Source organism: Haliaeetus albicilla, chromosome 1 (assembly GCF_947461875.1).
Source record: "Haliaeetus albicilla chromosome 1, bHalAlb1.1, whole genome shotgun sequence".
Taxonomy (NCBI): domain Eukaryota; kingdom Metazoa; phylum Chordata; class Aves; order Accipitriformes; family Accipitridae; genus Haliaeetus; species Haliaeetus albicilla.
In genome coordinates this window covers 1,195,917-1,210,788 of record NC_091483.1, presented here as the reverse complement: position 1 = coordinate 1,210,788, position 14,872 = coordinate 1,195,917, and the positions used below count along the sequence as shown (strand labels likewise).

The following is a 14,872-nucleotide window of genomic DNA, read 5'->3' as shown; positions in this document are numbered from 1 at the left end:
GGGTAAAATAAATAAAAATAATAATGAACCAATTGCTCAGTTAGTGTAATTGCATAGGCTTCAATAGAACTACACTAATTTCCATCAGCTGGAGTTCTGGCTCTTTATTTTTATTTACTTTACCTCCTGTTCTTAATTTCCTACTCTCCCATTTGTTTGTTATTTTCATGTTCGATGGTGGCTGCATTTGGGGTGTAAATTCAGTGAGGAACCATGCTTTTTTTAAAACAACCACGCAAGTCTAGGACACAAAGTAAATGCATTCCACTGTATGATAGGTACGAGAGATGTGGTAGGTATAGAAACAGCATAGAACTGGAACAAAAAACATATCTAAATCCGGCTCCACATACATTTTCTACTTTGGACAAGATCTTATTTCATATACAATGTTCATTATTCCATTTTACAGTTCATTACTTGGGAATAATTTTTTTTGGTCAGGTGTTTGTATAAAATAGCCTTTATATGTTTCTGGGCAGACTTGCTTTGGTCCCTTCCAAACATGAGAACTTAATAGACATGCTTCTTGTCGACTATCATTTAAATTGAGTGTACAACCCCCTCCCTTGCCAACTATTTGAGTAAGAATGGGGTGGCCACATGCAAAGTGCTGTTTGGAAAGCATCACAGGACTTTCTGTTGCCTGAGCTACTGCTGGTGAGTGGACATACTTAAAAACCCAAAAATTTGACGTAATTTTCCACTTTCAGAGCTATTTCCTACTTCTATAAAGAGAGAGCTTTGAGAGAACTGATAGTTATTTTTTAGCTATTGCACTTCTTTTGGTGATCTTTTCTTCTTGTATTTGTATGCCTAGCAAAGCAACCAAAGGTCTAAATCAGCCAAGGAGCGTGATTTACGGAAAATGTTTTACACAGAACACCCTAATTCAAGCTCTCAAAAGTTTAAATCTGTTGAACAACAAAACAATCGAAACATGTCAAGATTAATGCCACAAACAGATATGGAGATGCACTGAAATACAATGTAGTACCTTCACTTCTGTAATAGATCCCCGGAGGCCTCACTACTTGTTGACAACCAAAACCAATATTGCTAAGGATTATTATGACCTGCCTGAGACAGAGCTCCTCAAAATTGGTAACTTAATAAACCAACCTCTGCTTGAAAGTTCTCTCTGAATAGCTGAGCTGAGGTTGATACAGAAATATTTTCATTTGTGTTCTCATTTTTTCTCAAGAATTGTCTCAGGCATCAGAGAATTAGGTATCATTAAATATTGTATAACTATCATTGCAAATTACCAGCTTATTTAATACACTTGCATGTGAAATTAGTTTTATCATTTTGGGGAAAAAAAAAATATCCATAAAGCAATAACAATTCCTAGGCAAATAGTTGTCTCAGTACCAGTTGCACAAAATGCTTAGGACTGGGACTCAAAGGACATAAAACCTGCAATCTTGTAATAAAAATGTGATTAGACCTTGACTGTTCCCATGGGGAGGAAAGGCTTTTCTAATACAACGTGTGCCTGTAGCTGGCCAGCCAGTATACGCGCAGTGGGGGGCTGGGATTCAGTATGCACCATGACTGCACAGAAGTATGAAGCTTAATTTTTTTTCCTCTAAATGACTCTGAATTATCTTTATGCAGATAGAGACAAGAGTTACAAAGACTGTTCTTGCTTTTTACTCTCACCGTCTCTGGCAATTTTCAATTATATTCCTCAGATCTATCTATCAGCAGCTAACACTGAAATATGTTAACGTATAACACAAACCAGTGCTTTACTTTCCCCTTACTTCCATCCTCTCTGTTTGTACAGTGCTTCCACAGGTAAAGCAGAAACTTCAGGTCACAATCTGTCAAGATATTTCTGAGATATAAGTTTTCACCTTGGAGTTGTATTATATGGCCAACTTAATGCTAAAATATCATATCTTCATTTTCTAACAATGGATAGGGATGACATCTTGAACAACGATTCAGGTCAAAGTAATCTCGTTTCATGGTTTCTGTAGCAGAAGTTACAATCTTCCTCTACAAGCCAAATTTCTTATCAAAGTGGTGGTATTCAGTACTATCAATGAAATTTTAAATACAAATAACGAAGCATTTCTACATTTTAGTCCTAAAGCTAGACTTACTAGGCAAACCTGCTCATAACTTTCAGAATAACATATTTTCAGTTAAGCGGAAATATCAATGTATCCCTTTTCAAAAAAAATATGGATTTAAATAGACTCTAAATCATTGAATCACCCACATTCAAAGATTTTGCTTATGGGTTTTTTTGCAGACCATTTTCCTATAAATATACTATAAATATTTTCCCACTAGGTTTCCATTTCCTTATGTACAAATGCCATTCTGAGATATAATTTACAGAATATCATCCCGCCAATTTATACTGATGTGCCAGTGTAGGTGGAGGAAAGTGTGAAAAAAATTGGTTTGTGGAAGAAAGACTGATTGCCAAGGAATCTGGTGCTACAGTGCTTTAAAAGAGGACTCATATGTCAGAAATTAGGTTATTTAAATGGTAGCTATGAATTAGATTTTTGACAGGAGAGTATTACTGTTATTTTCACATGAATCTGTTGTTTCTAAGGTTTTGCATTAAAACTTGTGGATGATGTAAGGAGCATAAAATAATGCAAAACTCACCCCATCTCCCACAGATCAAAAGCCCTACAATTCCCCCTGAAATTAAGCTAACACTCATGTAAGGATTTAACAAGGACAGCGGGTCAAAGACTGAGCTGAAGACGGAAGTTGAAATGGAAGTTGTAAAATTTGGTCTGGGGACTATTACAGAGCCAGTAGTTAATGAGTTTAGTCCAGCAGTAAATCAGGAAAGGTCTAACAGCAAAGGGACTAAAGAGCTCAATGTTGTCTATAGTGTTGTTCTTGTATTTCAAGAGCTTTCGCTCTTAAAGTCGCTAGGGTAGATGAATTTGTCCAAACAACGCCTCAAGGGATTTGATCTTTTACTATCAGACAGGAAGAAGAGTCTAATTTCTTCAGTACAGACTTTATCCAGTTTATGATTCCTCTGAAATGTCTTTGCATACACATTTTTATATATATTTACTGTGAGAACCCTTTCCATGAGAAAAGATATAAACAGCTTTTACCAATAATTCATTAAAATTTATAATAGCTTTACACTGCAAATATCTGCATTAAAATGTTCCTAAAAATAACTTACTTTATTACTGACATAAAAACAACTATCAGTTTTTGAAACTTATTTTTCTTATCTATCTCAGTTATTTTGTGTTGGAGAGGTCTGCATGCACTTCTAGTGTTAGCGCTCATTAAAGTATTAGTCTTTAAATCCCTGGTGAGACAGACTGTTTTCCTGGGCTGAAGCCCACCTAAATGAGAACAGACAGATCTGCTGAAGCAGGAGACAGGGCACCCAGGAGTTAAGGGGTTTATTAGGTTTGTTTTGCTCTTGTCTTCTGCTTTTGTACTAAACCTTTCAAAAATTGCATCTTACTGATCATCATAAAAAGCTCAGCCGTAAGTTCATCTTGCTACAGCCTATGCAAGATGTCTAAATACAGTTTATTGTATGGAAAATACAAGTTTTATCATATTTCATACCTATTCTTAGTTTTTCATCAGACAGAAAGCATAAAGAAACCTAAAAAGCCTATAAAACCCCCAAATATGCAATGTTTTTTCTTCTTTTCAAATTAACAACTTGGCTTTTACATTAATAATAAACTGAACTGTACTGAACAATATTTATAGAAGATGACTCTTCAGCTTAAGCACAGGTTATGAAGTGTTTATTCCATTTTTAGTTGTAAAAATACAATCACAGTAATAAATTTTAATATTCCAGTATCGGTATAATTAAATCCAAAACCAGTCCAATTTAACTAAAGCCTAAAGAGTTTATTCAGAAGTTATTAATCCCATTGTCGGCAGCATTTTTCCTGTATTATACTTATTTTTACTGTTCCTGAAATCTGTGAGTAAAATTGTAACAAAAACTTAAAATAATTTCCCCTAGATAATTTGTCATGCTATAAATTCCTATCACACATATAAAAACCTGGAAGTATCATTTACAATGTGTATTTCCCAATTATCAATTGTCACTGTCATTATTAATTATTTTGTGCTGTCAAGTAAGAACTGAAGTTATCAGTTACAGTAAAATGAGAACTCATCCCATTTGACTCAATCTGGTCACATAATTAGCACTCATTTATAGACTCTTCCATTAATGGTGTGACTCCATTTACAGACTACTATAGTGAGGGGAAATAAATGTCCCAAATTGTTTCAGGCCTATATAACGTGCAAATTGCAATTCCAGGTATAGTGATAATGCCATTTATAGCGCATTTCGGGGGGGGGGGGGGGGGCATTCATTGTAATGGTGCCATATATTTTTATTAACCTTTCTGCTGCAGCTGAGATATTGATATGCCTATGCATCTTTAACAGTCAAGTCAGGAGTCTCTGGATATTGAAGTTTTCCAATTTTAGGAAAGAAAATTAATTATTTTCCTGTAACAATAAAATCAGGGGAACCCAGGGTGCACCTTTATAATCAGTCGACTATAACTATATGTTTAAAGTGCTTCCAGTGCCACAAAATACAATGTGCTATCTATTCCTGTGAAGTAAATGTTATGTTACTGTAGCACACACTATTTTCCTTGTCCTGCTAATAGTTTAAAATAGATATTACTCACAAGTAGACAAGGGGTTTTTATGTATAAGTTCTTACTGCTCAATGACACCGAGTAAAAGAAAGATGGAAAACCTAAAATTTGTAGGTCATCTTTTTGCCTTTGCCAAATGTAAAGCCCTTTTCCATGGCACGTAGTGTTTACTCACTCAGCACCGCATGAATTTTGGCCCATTTTAGGGGCTGAGGACAGTATAAATATACATAACTAACAGTTTGCCTTGGAATATCTTTTGCTCAGACTGCATTATTTGTAGCAAGAAGTAATAGCTGCAAGTCACTACTGTGCAACAACTATGGACACTTAAAGTCCATTTGGTTTTTTCAGAGGGTGGAAAAGGAACAGAAGTAGATTGCTGAACTTCAAGGGGTAGATTTTATTGTATGTTAGCATTGCAAAGAAAAGAATTAAAAATATATTCTGCTAAAGGGACTCATCTGAATAAATACTTAAAACTTCAGAATTTTGAAACTTAAGCCCATGATCCTTATGTTTATAGACTGCATGTAGCTTTAGTTGCATTTTAACAGAAATCAGTTTACTTTTGAAAAGGGATAAATGAAGCAAATAAGGGAAAAAAAAAAAACAATAAACAAAAAACAAAGGAAAAAGGTATTTATGAACTCCAAATGTGGGTTTTTTAAGTTCAGAGTTTTAAAACTGAACTTTAAGACTATGCTACAATTTTAAAAAACAAATAGGGAAACATCTGAAAATGTGCTTTTTTTCTTCTCTTTCAGATGGTATGTGAAAACCCTTCAACAAATACATTTGTACAACAGTTTCAAATTACAAACTGCGTTCTCTAACTATTACAGAAAACCATTGTATTTGGTGGCAGTATTAAATTATTTTTTTATTGGCCTAGGATGTGTACTAGACAAAGCAGAACTATTTGGTCAACCACACATACAGGATTGTTTACCCATGATTAATATAGCACATATTAATCATGCGTGAGCAGTATGTGTAGACAGAAAAGGGGCTGATTGCAAGCCCCAAGTTTACCTCCGCGATCTGTAAATTGTCTCCAGTCAACCACATGAATGTTTCCTCCAAGCACAAGGAGGTGGAAGGACAGATCGACTCTGAATACTAAATAACCCGGCTATTGAAAGAAGCTCCTCAGATTCAAAGTTATTTTTGCCACCTTGTCCTCCCCAGCTGTCACAGCTTTGTTGACCTTACTGCTTCTTGAGCGGTCCAGAGGATGCAAGCCTTTTTGTGTTCATTTATTGACTACATAAAGCAGAAGAAACTCAGGACCATAATTTGCAAGTACTCTGGAAATAGTACCAGTTACATTTTATTCTAAATCAACAGACCTTCGAAATTATTGTTGAAAGCACATGAAAAACCACAAAAAGAGAAATGCTGAGGAAATTGGAAAAAAAGGTGGGCAGAGGCATAATACACCCAAATATCCCTTTTCTCCTCCTGTCAGCGTCTGCAGCAGAGTGAGGAGCTGGATGGAAATGAGTCTGCAGTGCTAGAGAAAGAAACCCTCCACTGACTGAAATAACTGCCGCAAGGTGGACAGCGACAAGACACGCATGGACCTGAGAACACATCTCCACCGTGTTTTGCAGGCACCATTGTTTTGCCACTGTTATTGTTCTCCGTGGAAAAGGAATGTAAAGGCTTTCAACGTTCAACCTGCCCTCATACCTCATATGAATTTTGTAAACATGTAAATGTTTGTCCTTGGCTTCTCTCAGACAGTAACTCCTACAAATCTAAGGGTGATATTCAGAGAGAAAATACTGTAAATAGCAGCACTGTTTATTCATTAGAACAGTTTACATTACCACAGTTCTTGCTGATTTTAAGATAAAACAGAATCCGTGACTCAAGATACTCTAAAGTCTGAATCTGGTGTAGTCATAAAGTAATCCAAAACAAGGGAAATACTGGATCTGCCGTGTTATCTGACAGCAATTAGAGAACGTGTAAATGGCATGTATATCCTATACGGCTGCCTGGAACACCTTCAGTGTGTTAATTGTACGTGGAATCCTAGTTCGTATTTCTCACGTGAATATTGCACTCCATTTTAGGAAGCCTTTTTTTGCTGTTTGCCAACTTTGCTCCTAGTGGCAGATTGAAAGGGACAAGCAAATTTTTCTAAGCACCCTGAATGGTAGATACTAGATGTGGTACTTTGAAATACCTCTAAAAAGGCCATTTTATCTCAAATTCAAAATGTAAAAGCATTATGCTTCCATTTCTGCAGTGCCTGGGAAGCTGTCCAAATAAAACCCAGGGTTGTACTATCCACATTTTGCAAACGTTTCCCAATGTTCTGTGCTTTTTTCCACAAGTATTGTAGCCAAATAATTTCTATCCAAATTAGCAACAGCCACTCATCCAGAACAAAAGTTAACATTTTGATATGTCAAAGTTTTGGAGGAGAGGAGGATGAGGAAGAGGGAGAGCTTTCTCTCAAATGCCTACTCTTCTTGAGGACCGTGCAGAGACACCGAATTCATCAGTTCACAGTTGAAGCTCCACCGGCACTGCGATAATAAAACATTGCGCCTTTGTGCACCTTTAAGTAGGTGAGCCAATAAAGACAGAAATATACACGTTCCTTGTAAGTCATATGAAACTGTTCAACTATAAAACACCAGTATTCCCCCTCTTTAGGCCTAGACATAATCCCTTCTCTTTAGCGTGAAGCTTGGATCATTTCTGAATTTTTTTATCTCAGTTCCTTGTCCTCTAACATACCACCCAGGCAGGCTTTTGGGTAGACCTTGTGTGTGTTTGGGTCACAGAAAAAGAAAATTAGTCCCTCTGCTTTTCATGTTATTGAGAGTTTGGGACTGCAGTGCATGCCATTAATATTGGCATTCCAGGACATACAACTATTGTTCTCCTTTGAATTTTTCTTATTACTAGTCAGGGCAACGGGTATTTGGGCTTCTTCACGGACTTTAAAAAAGAATAATCGCAGGCTTGTTCCTGTTCCCATTTAAGCTAACAAAACTTTTGCCATGACTTCAGTAGAATCCTGGGCCCTCGAGGAGGACTTTCACAACATTCAGCTTCAGCTTTTGAAGTTCCACATGGTTCAACTCAAAAGCTGAGTCACTTGGGAGGAACAATTTTTCAAATTCTTCTTTGCACACCAAAATTCACATTCCAAAAATTGTAGAGGCCAGTTTAAAATAGAAATAATTTTACCAAACATGCCACCCTTTTTCCTCCCTTTTTTCCATAGTACCTGCTGTTTACTGTGACCATGGCAAGTTCAAATGTGACTTGCTGTTATTTCAAGAGCATGCAGTCACTGTGAGAGCAAACCAGCAATAATGTGCTCTGTGTCACTGAGCACCCGTTAATTTGTACAGATTTGCCTGTCAAAAATACAGGAGCTGAGGGTGGCTTTTATCTCCTTACAGTCTCTCTATACTCTGGCTAAAAATATTACCTGAAAGTGGACTCCTTCCAGAAGAAAAATAGCCATGTTTGACTGGATCGCCCTTCCATGCGCATCACCTACCCACAAAATATGTCCAGCTAGTGGAAAGCTCTTCTATTTAACTACCAGGATGTACTGTCACTACTTCTTGTGACCCACACCTCCACTCTAAAGGAACAGACTAATATTATACTTTTAAGGAAGAGTGAATGGGGATTTATACTGTCTGAAGAAGCCACTTTCAGATGAAAATCGGTTGTGCAATCGTTTCCACTTCAGTGCAGGAATAGGATGATGTCCTCCCATGATGCCAAGGAAAATAGTATGGCTGCTGCGGCAGGGGTGAAACAGCTTTCGCTGGGGAAGCTGACATGTTATTTCTTTTGCAAAAACCTTCAGAACTTTCTGAAAAGGGACTCAGTATTTGGTGAAGCATTAAGGACTTTTTGGAAAATGTGCTTTGCTTCATAAGAAGTTACTCAGAATGTAGTTCAAAATGTGTTTTTCTAACTAAAGAGAAACGTGTGGTGCATATGAAAAAATACAGAAACCCATGAAAGATATCTTTGTTAAATGTCAGTGATATGTGTCTGTTATTCTTCTGTCTTGCAAGCTAATAAACTTAAGACCAGTTGCTTTACAGACAGGGTAGTTATTAGCTCTCAGTAGAAAATAATGTACCACAGGGAATTTACAGTATAAGAAAAATGCTCTTAAATATTTGGGGCCATCTGAGCCACCCAGGGTAAGTGTTTTCTGGCAGTAGAGGTGTTATTGTTGCCACAGCCCTGCCACATGATGTTATTCTCCTATGTAAAATGTAGTTTTCCTATTAAAGAACTCTGCCTAAGCCCAGCAGCAAGTAGCCATGATTTCCTTCTCATAGCTGGGATGGAAGAGATGGTTTTGAGGACTGTGCAGCAGTGGTAAAGGAAAAGAGCAAAATTGCAATCTGTGTTTTAAATAAAGCAGGTGGACTGCGATAGAAAGGCATTTCATTTCTGCCCATGCTTACAGAAAATGGAATAGTTGAAGGACTATATTATTGATTACAGTGACTGTAAAAGGCAAACTTGTTGCTTCTGTCTTTCAGAAAGAACACAAGACATCCAATCACAAAAATAAGACACTACAGAAACAAATCTAAGAGGCGGTATCTAACCCAAATGGTTTTATTTTCATGGAACCTTCTTTTTGCTATGAGAGGTCTCCTGGTTTTTCTTAATTTTAACTTGAATCTAGTTATTGAACATCCAGGTTGGCAATAAGAACAGCTCCCGTTGAAAGCCCGACAGCCAGACTATGTGGTGATGGTCGGGATTATCAACCACTTTCCAGAGAGAAAAATAAATATGAAATTGTGTTTTCAAACCCCCAAACAATGTTTGGCTATACACATTCTTGGCCTTAAATTCCACTTTTAATACTGTAAATATGAAATAATTCTGCATTAACACTTGACAAAATTCCTTCATCCCTTATGCCAGGGTACCCATATTGAAGTTAAGGTTTTACGAGCGTAAGTAGATTAGACCTGCAGTGTTATTTTTAGTCATGTACTTATTCATGAGCAAAGGTCTTTTTAGATACAAACCAGGTGCAGACCAGCTGCTTTGTGTATCTGCGCAAGTGGCCCCAAACCGAACAAAAAAATTGCAGATACCTATCTTTGAATAATAGCATTTCTGTGTCGTACAATTCCTCCGTGTTATCCTTGTGCAACATTTTTCCGTAACTGAATAATTCATCAAACTATTTCTTGGTGGGCTCCTCAGCTGAGGTCAAAGCCATGCGATACGATCTGCCCGAACGTCCTGTTCGACAGCCTCCAACGGGCACCGGCACGGCAGTGTTGGGCTGGCGACGGTGGCAGGAGCAGCCTGCTCCTTCCCCGGTCCTTAGACCGTCCCGATGGCTGTGGGGCTTTCTGCCAGTGCCGTCACCGGCAGCTGGAGAGCTGAGCACTGGGAGGGGGCAAGTGAGCCCCCCCCGGTCCATCCCCTGCTTATTGCCACGCTCACACGCGGTCGGTATGTGCTGACAGAGCCATACAATAGCGGCATAGATAGAAAAAACAGCGAATCGTGCCAAACAAAACAGGCTGCTTGAGACAAGGACTGTAAATCCCAGTGGAGGTCAGTGTCTCCTTGACCATAAACGAATGATAATGATTCATATTAACACATAAATTTGTGTGCGGGGAAGGGAAGAGATGCCTTAAGGAAAGCTACAATACTTAGTAATAACCTAAACTTCATTTCACATATCTCTCAGTGATTTGCATGTGGTAGCTTCTGAATAAAGGCCGGAAGCAATATTTGATTGGAAAACTATTATGCAGCCAGAAAGCGAGAACTGAAAGGAGCCTACAGCACTTGAGACTAAGGGCTGAAAGTTTCATCTGATAGAAAAATGAATGCCTGTTGATCTGGGGAAAACATAATGCAAAACATGTTTGCTGAGTGAGAAAAATGTTGATTGGGCAATATCAAAAGCAGCTGTGGTGTGACAGTGGAAAACCAATTAAATAAATGTGACATGGCAGCAAAATAGTCCATGTGGATTGGGGTCTGTGACGTTACTAGAGGGGACAGTGATGTAAAAGTTGCTCACTAAGCTGTAACTGTGATGACAGCATCAGTGACTTGTCAAGGGGGGGGGGGGCAGATACGCTTATTACTCAATGTTTCTACATATCTTACTTATCTTTTATAATTATGGTACCTCTCAGCTTTCCAGTTGATCAGACGCATCCCATGCCATGGTGAAGATAAGTTACCATCACACGTAGCTTTGCTCACCTCGCAATTACCTAATATTCTCCATTTCCTGGACTTCTCTTTGCATTTCTTGACACCAATCTTGAAACAAACAAACAAACAAACCAACCACGTTAACACAAAAAAGCTGATATGCAACATGTTCTGCCAGACAAGAAAAGTGTTAGATTGACCGTGCTATGACTTTCAATTCAATAAGAATATAATAAAATACCTATACATTTTGACTATCAAGAGCAGAAAATATTCTATAGCCGTCATTCTTCTTTGAAAGGATATGCTGTGTCTGTAATGGAATGGGGTTCTTTTTTTTTTTTTTTTAGCTATTACAACAAGATAAATCATTGTTCTGGGTATAAAGACCAAATATGACACATTGCACCACAGGATGGATGGGTGAGATACACTGGCTATCAATGTTTTCTAAAGTGGCAAGGGATGAGAAACTGCTTTGTGTACTTGAAAGTACTGGAAAGCTGATATCCAAACAGAGAGAGCAAGGCTTATGTCCTTTTCTTTTTTTTTTTGTGTGTGAGTTTCTTCTTGAACAAAGAAACTAGTATTCAATTTTTCTGTTTATTTGAATCACTTAAAATGTTTTGCCAATGACTCACTGTCAAGAGACTAGATGAAAAGACTTTATCATAAAGAGATAATGTGACAAAGCAATGCAAGTTTTTGTTCCAGATTATTATGTAGTAATTTCAGCTTAATGCTAGGCTTCTCATTTTCAATGTATGCTTGCAACAGTTCAGTCAAATGTGGGAGTTTTTATGTCCCAGAAGGCGTCAACAGTTCCTAAAACTTTCTACATTTCCATAGAACGGGAGCAACTTTCATTCAAGCTTCCCCAACACTCTCCCACCTATTCCTTAAGGGAGCACTTCAGGATGAATGCACAGTTTAGTCTCCATGACCCACTCACTTGTTGGTGCCACTGCGACTGCCAATAAGTGACTGAAATCAGCTTTAACTGCAGGGCGAACACTAGAAGTAGTTAGGCAGACACCAATAATTCGTCCTTCACTTAATGCATATTTCTGCTACTGTTAATCTGCTTGAATCAGTGACCTACGGCTAATGGATTCAATAGGCTTTTTGCATAAGTCTGATCAAGCTATTACTAATACAGCTGGACAAAAAAAGTACAAAAAATACTTTGAGTTTGAATATGATTTTTTAATGACCTTCTCTATTCCTAATGCCTACAGCCCACTTGTTTCCAGGTCAGACTAATGTCTAAAGCAATCATCCCAAGCAGCAATGGGTTATCTTTGGTGCCTACAAGCCATTCCATTTGGTGTGCTTTCCTTTTTTTCAACAGCAGCTGGGAAAGTAATTGCTGGTGGAAACACATGGACGCAGTAAGCTTTAGCATCGCCAGGACTGCATTAGACCATGTGGTTAACTTGAGCTGCACGTGTTTGGATTCCCTGTCTTAATCCTGAACCCACAACATAAGGGGAGCATATTTCCCTGCTCCCACATCATTAATTGCAATCACTGTTATCCAAATAATCTGGTTCATAGATAAAAATTGTTTTAAAAAAAGGTTGGTAGAGAGACAATAGATCAGCTAACAACAGACCAGCTGATCGTTTAGGAAAACTAATAAAAAAATAGTGACATATTAATAAACCATTCTGACTCCTGGCTTGTCAAGTATTTGGACTATGAACTATAACAAATCCAAAATCCATCCGCTAAATTCTACTGACACCGAAATCTATAGGAACTCTGATTCTTGTGTAGGGTGACGGGTCAGTTCAGTGAGTTCAGCCAAGAACTAAGGCCTGAAATCTGGCTTCAGAAATTCTGACATGCCTCCACCTCTGAGCGATCGCAAAGGCTTACCAAGTGCTGTAAATAGGCCAAGTGTGAGGCTCCGAATGAGCAAACGACACAAGAAGAGGCTGCATTAGGTTTTAGCAATGAAAATGTTGTTACCTTCTGCCTTACACAGATTTCCTACGTGACAAACATCAGAATTAAACAGTTGCAATATTCAGCACATTTTTATCCAGATAAATATTGAAAACATATTTAATGCAATATTGAAGGGATTACAGAATTCAGAAAAGGGAAAGTCTGACTAATGCTGCAGCTGTGCAGCATTCCAGTGAATCCAAGCCATTGCCAGCATTTATTAGCCACTCAGCCTTTGACAATAAACAATCTTCAGCTCATGATCATATATCCAGACAGATAGATGTACAGTATTGCTTACAGACGCATTAACACTGTCCTGTCTATGCACCGTGAATACTCTCAACCATTAGCTTTAATTCAGTGAGGCTGTTACAAAAGGCATAGTTCAATTTTGATTTTATTTTCTTTAATGACTACAGACAATTACAGTATAGTATGTTCTGTCGTACATTTACTTTTGTTTTCTGGAAGAATTACTGCAGGTTGAAGTTCGTAAGACTGTTTATTACCGACATGAAAATAAAGACTTCAGCCATTTTACAAAATCAAATTTTAGAAATTTTAGGTTGGAAAATATGTTTTATCCCCACAATATTTGGAATCAAACTACTTAAAGTTATGACAATAGCTGCAATAGGGAGCACGTTTTCATCCACTGTAGTAAACCTGTTTTGAAAAAGGAAATACCAGTGGAAATGACTGGTTTTGTATTTCCCCAGAGAAAAAAGTACAATATTAGGAATATCAAAGAAATCATCATGATACTATCCCATGAAATCAGATGAAGAAAAAACTCAGGAATCCTTTTCATTTTGTGGAATAAGTAACACAAGTTTTGTGAAGTCTCTTCCATTTAAGCATGCACTCTACACTGCATTCAGATCACCAGGCACACACAGGATGGACTCAGAAAGCCGTCTCTCTCATCTTCGGTCACCACCACATTATAAACTTCAGTTAAGAGCCTTATTTATATTTGGTGTCTGGTGAAGCTTCACAAGAGGAAGCAAAGAAAGAATTGTCATTAACTAAACAAAATTGCTCAGTGTGAAAGTGTTTTGGTTTCTTTAAATACCTGGTTTGCCAAGGACATGCTCAAGAGTTTATAACATGCAAGCTGAGACACTTGCTTTGACATATAGCATTAAAACTGGAATAATACGAGCCAAGATGAATCTCAGATCAGCCATTCTGAGAATGGTCTAAACAAGAAAACAAGAATGCTTTGTAAAGGAAAAGACAGGAAAATACTTCAATGCTTCTGATAATATGAAGCAGAAAGTCACACAAGAGAGCCTCTCATTTAGAAAAAAATTTTTTTTCAATACACAAGATAAAAATAATTATTTGGCCCCCTTTCTATTCTATTTCTTTTAGGAAATGAAGAATGAAATGTCAACCAGTATTATCCAGTTGTATTCTTGTCAAAGTTCAGCATATCAGAGAAAATTTCAAATAGTAGTGAGAAAGAGATTATTGTCAGCTGGAGAGTGTTTTATTGTGGTACCTTGCTAAGATAGTTTTATAAATACAATCCAAGAACAAGTGGAAAAAGCAACAGAATCCTTGTAATATATGGAAGGATTAGGGTAAGAATAATATATCTGTTTGCATTTTTACTCCAGCACTGAATGTTCCAACATTAAATACAATGGGAAAGTATTTTAAAAGCATATTTTTCATTAACATCAAATTTTCCCTTCAGTGCAACCATCCCTGGGACATCCAGATTTCTAAAATTGATGATTCTCAAAGTAGCCTTGGGCAGTGAGGAGGCAAGCCAGCAACAGCGGGACCAAGTGCTCAAGTGGGGACCCAAGCAACATCAACTCCGTCCTGACCCCACCACACAGGTGTCCGAGCAGCCAGACGTGCAGATTGTCAACCGCTACGGTTCGTAGTGCAGTTTAAGACAAATATATTGAGGCAAAGCAAACTGGACAACAGTGCACCTTGAAACAGCATGCTGTACCTTACAGAAGGAATAGACAAGCAGCTCAAACAGCTATAACTCATGAGGAGGACAGGCAGATCTAGCTAATACTTTCAACAGTCAT

General features: G+C 37.7%; 1 long non-coding RNA gene across 3 annotated transcripts in view; it reads right to left on the bottom strand.

Annotated features, from left to right (window-relative positions):
* Nucleotides 1-14,872, bottom strand: part of LOC138687500 (uncharacterized) — a 78,095-nt gene that overhangs the window by 34,264 nt on the left and 28,959 nt on the right. The window lies entirely within an intron of this gene.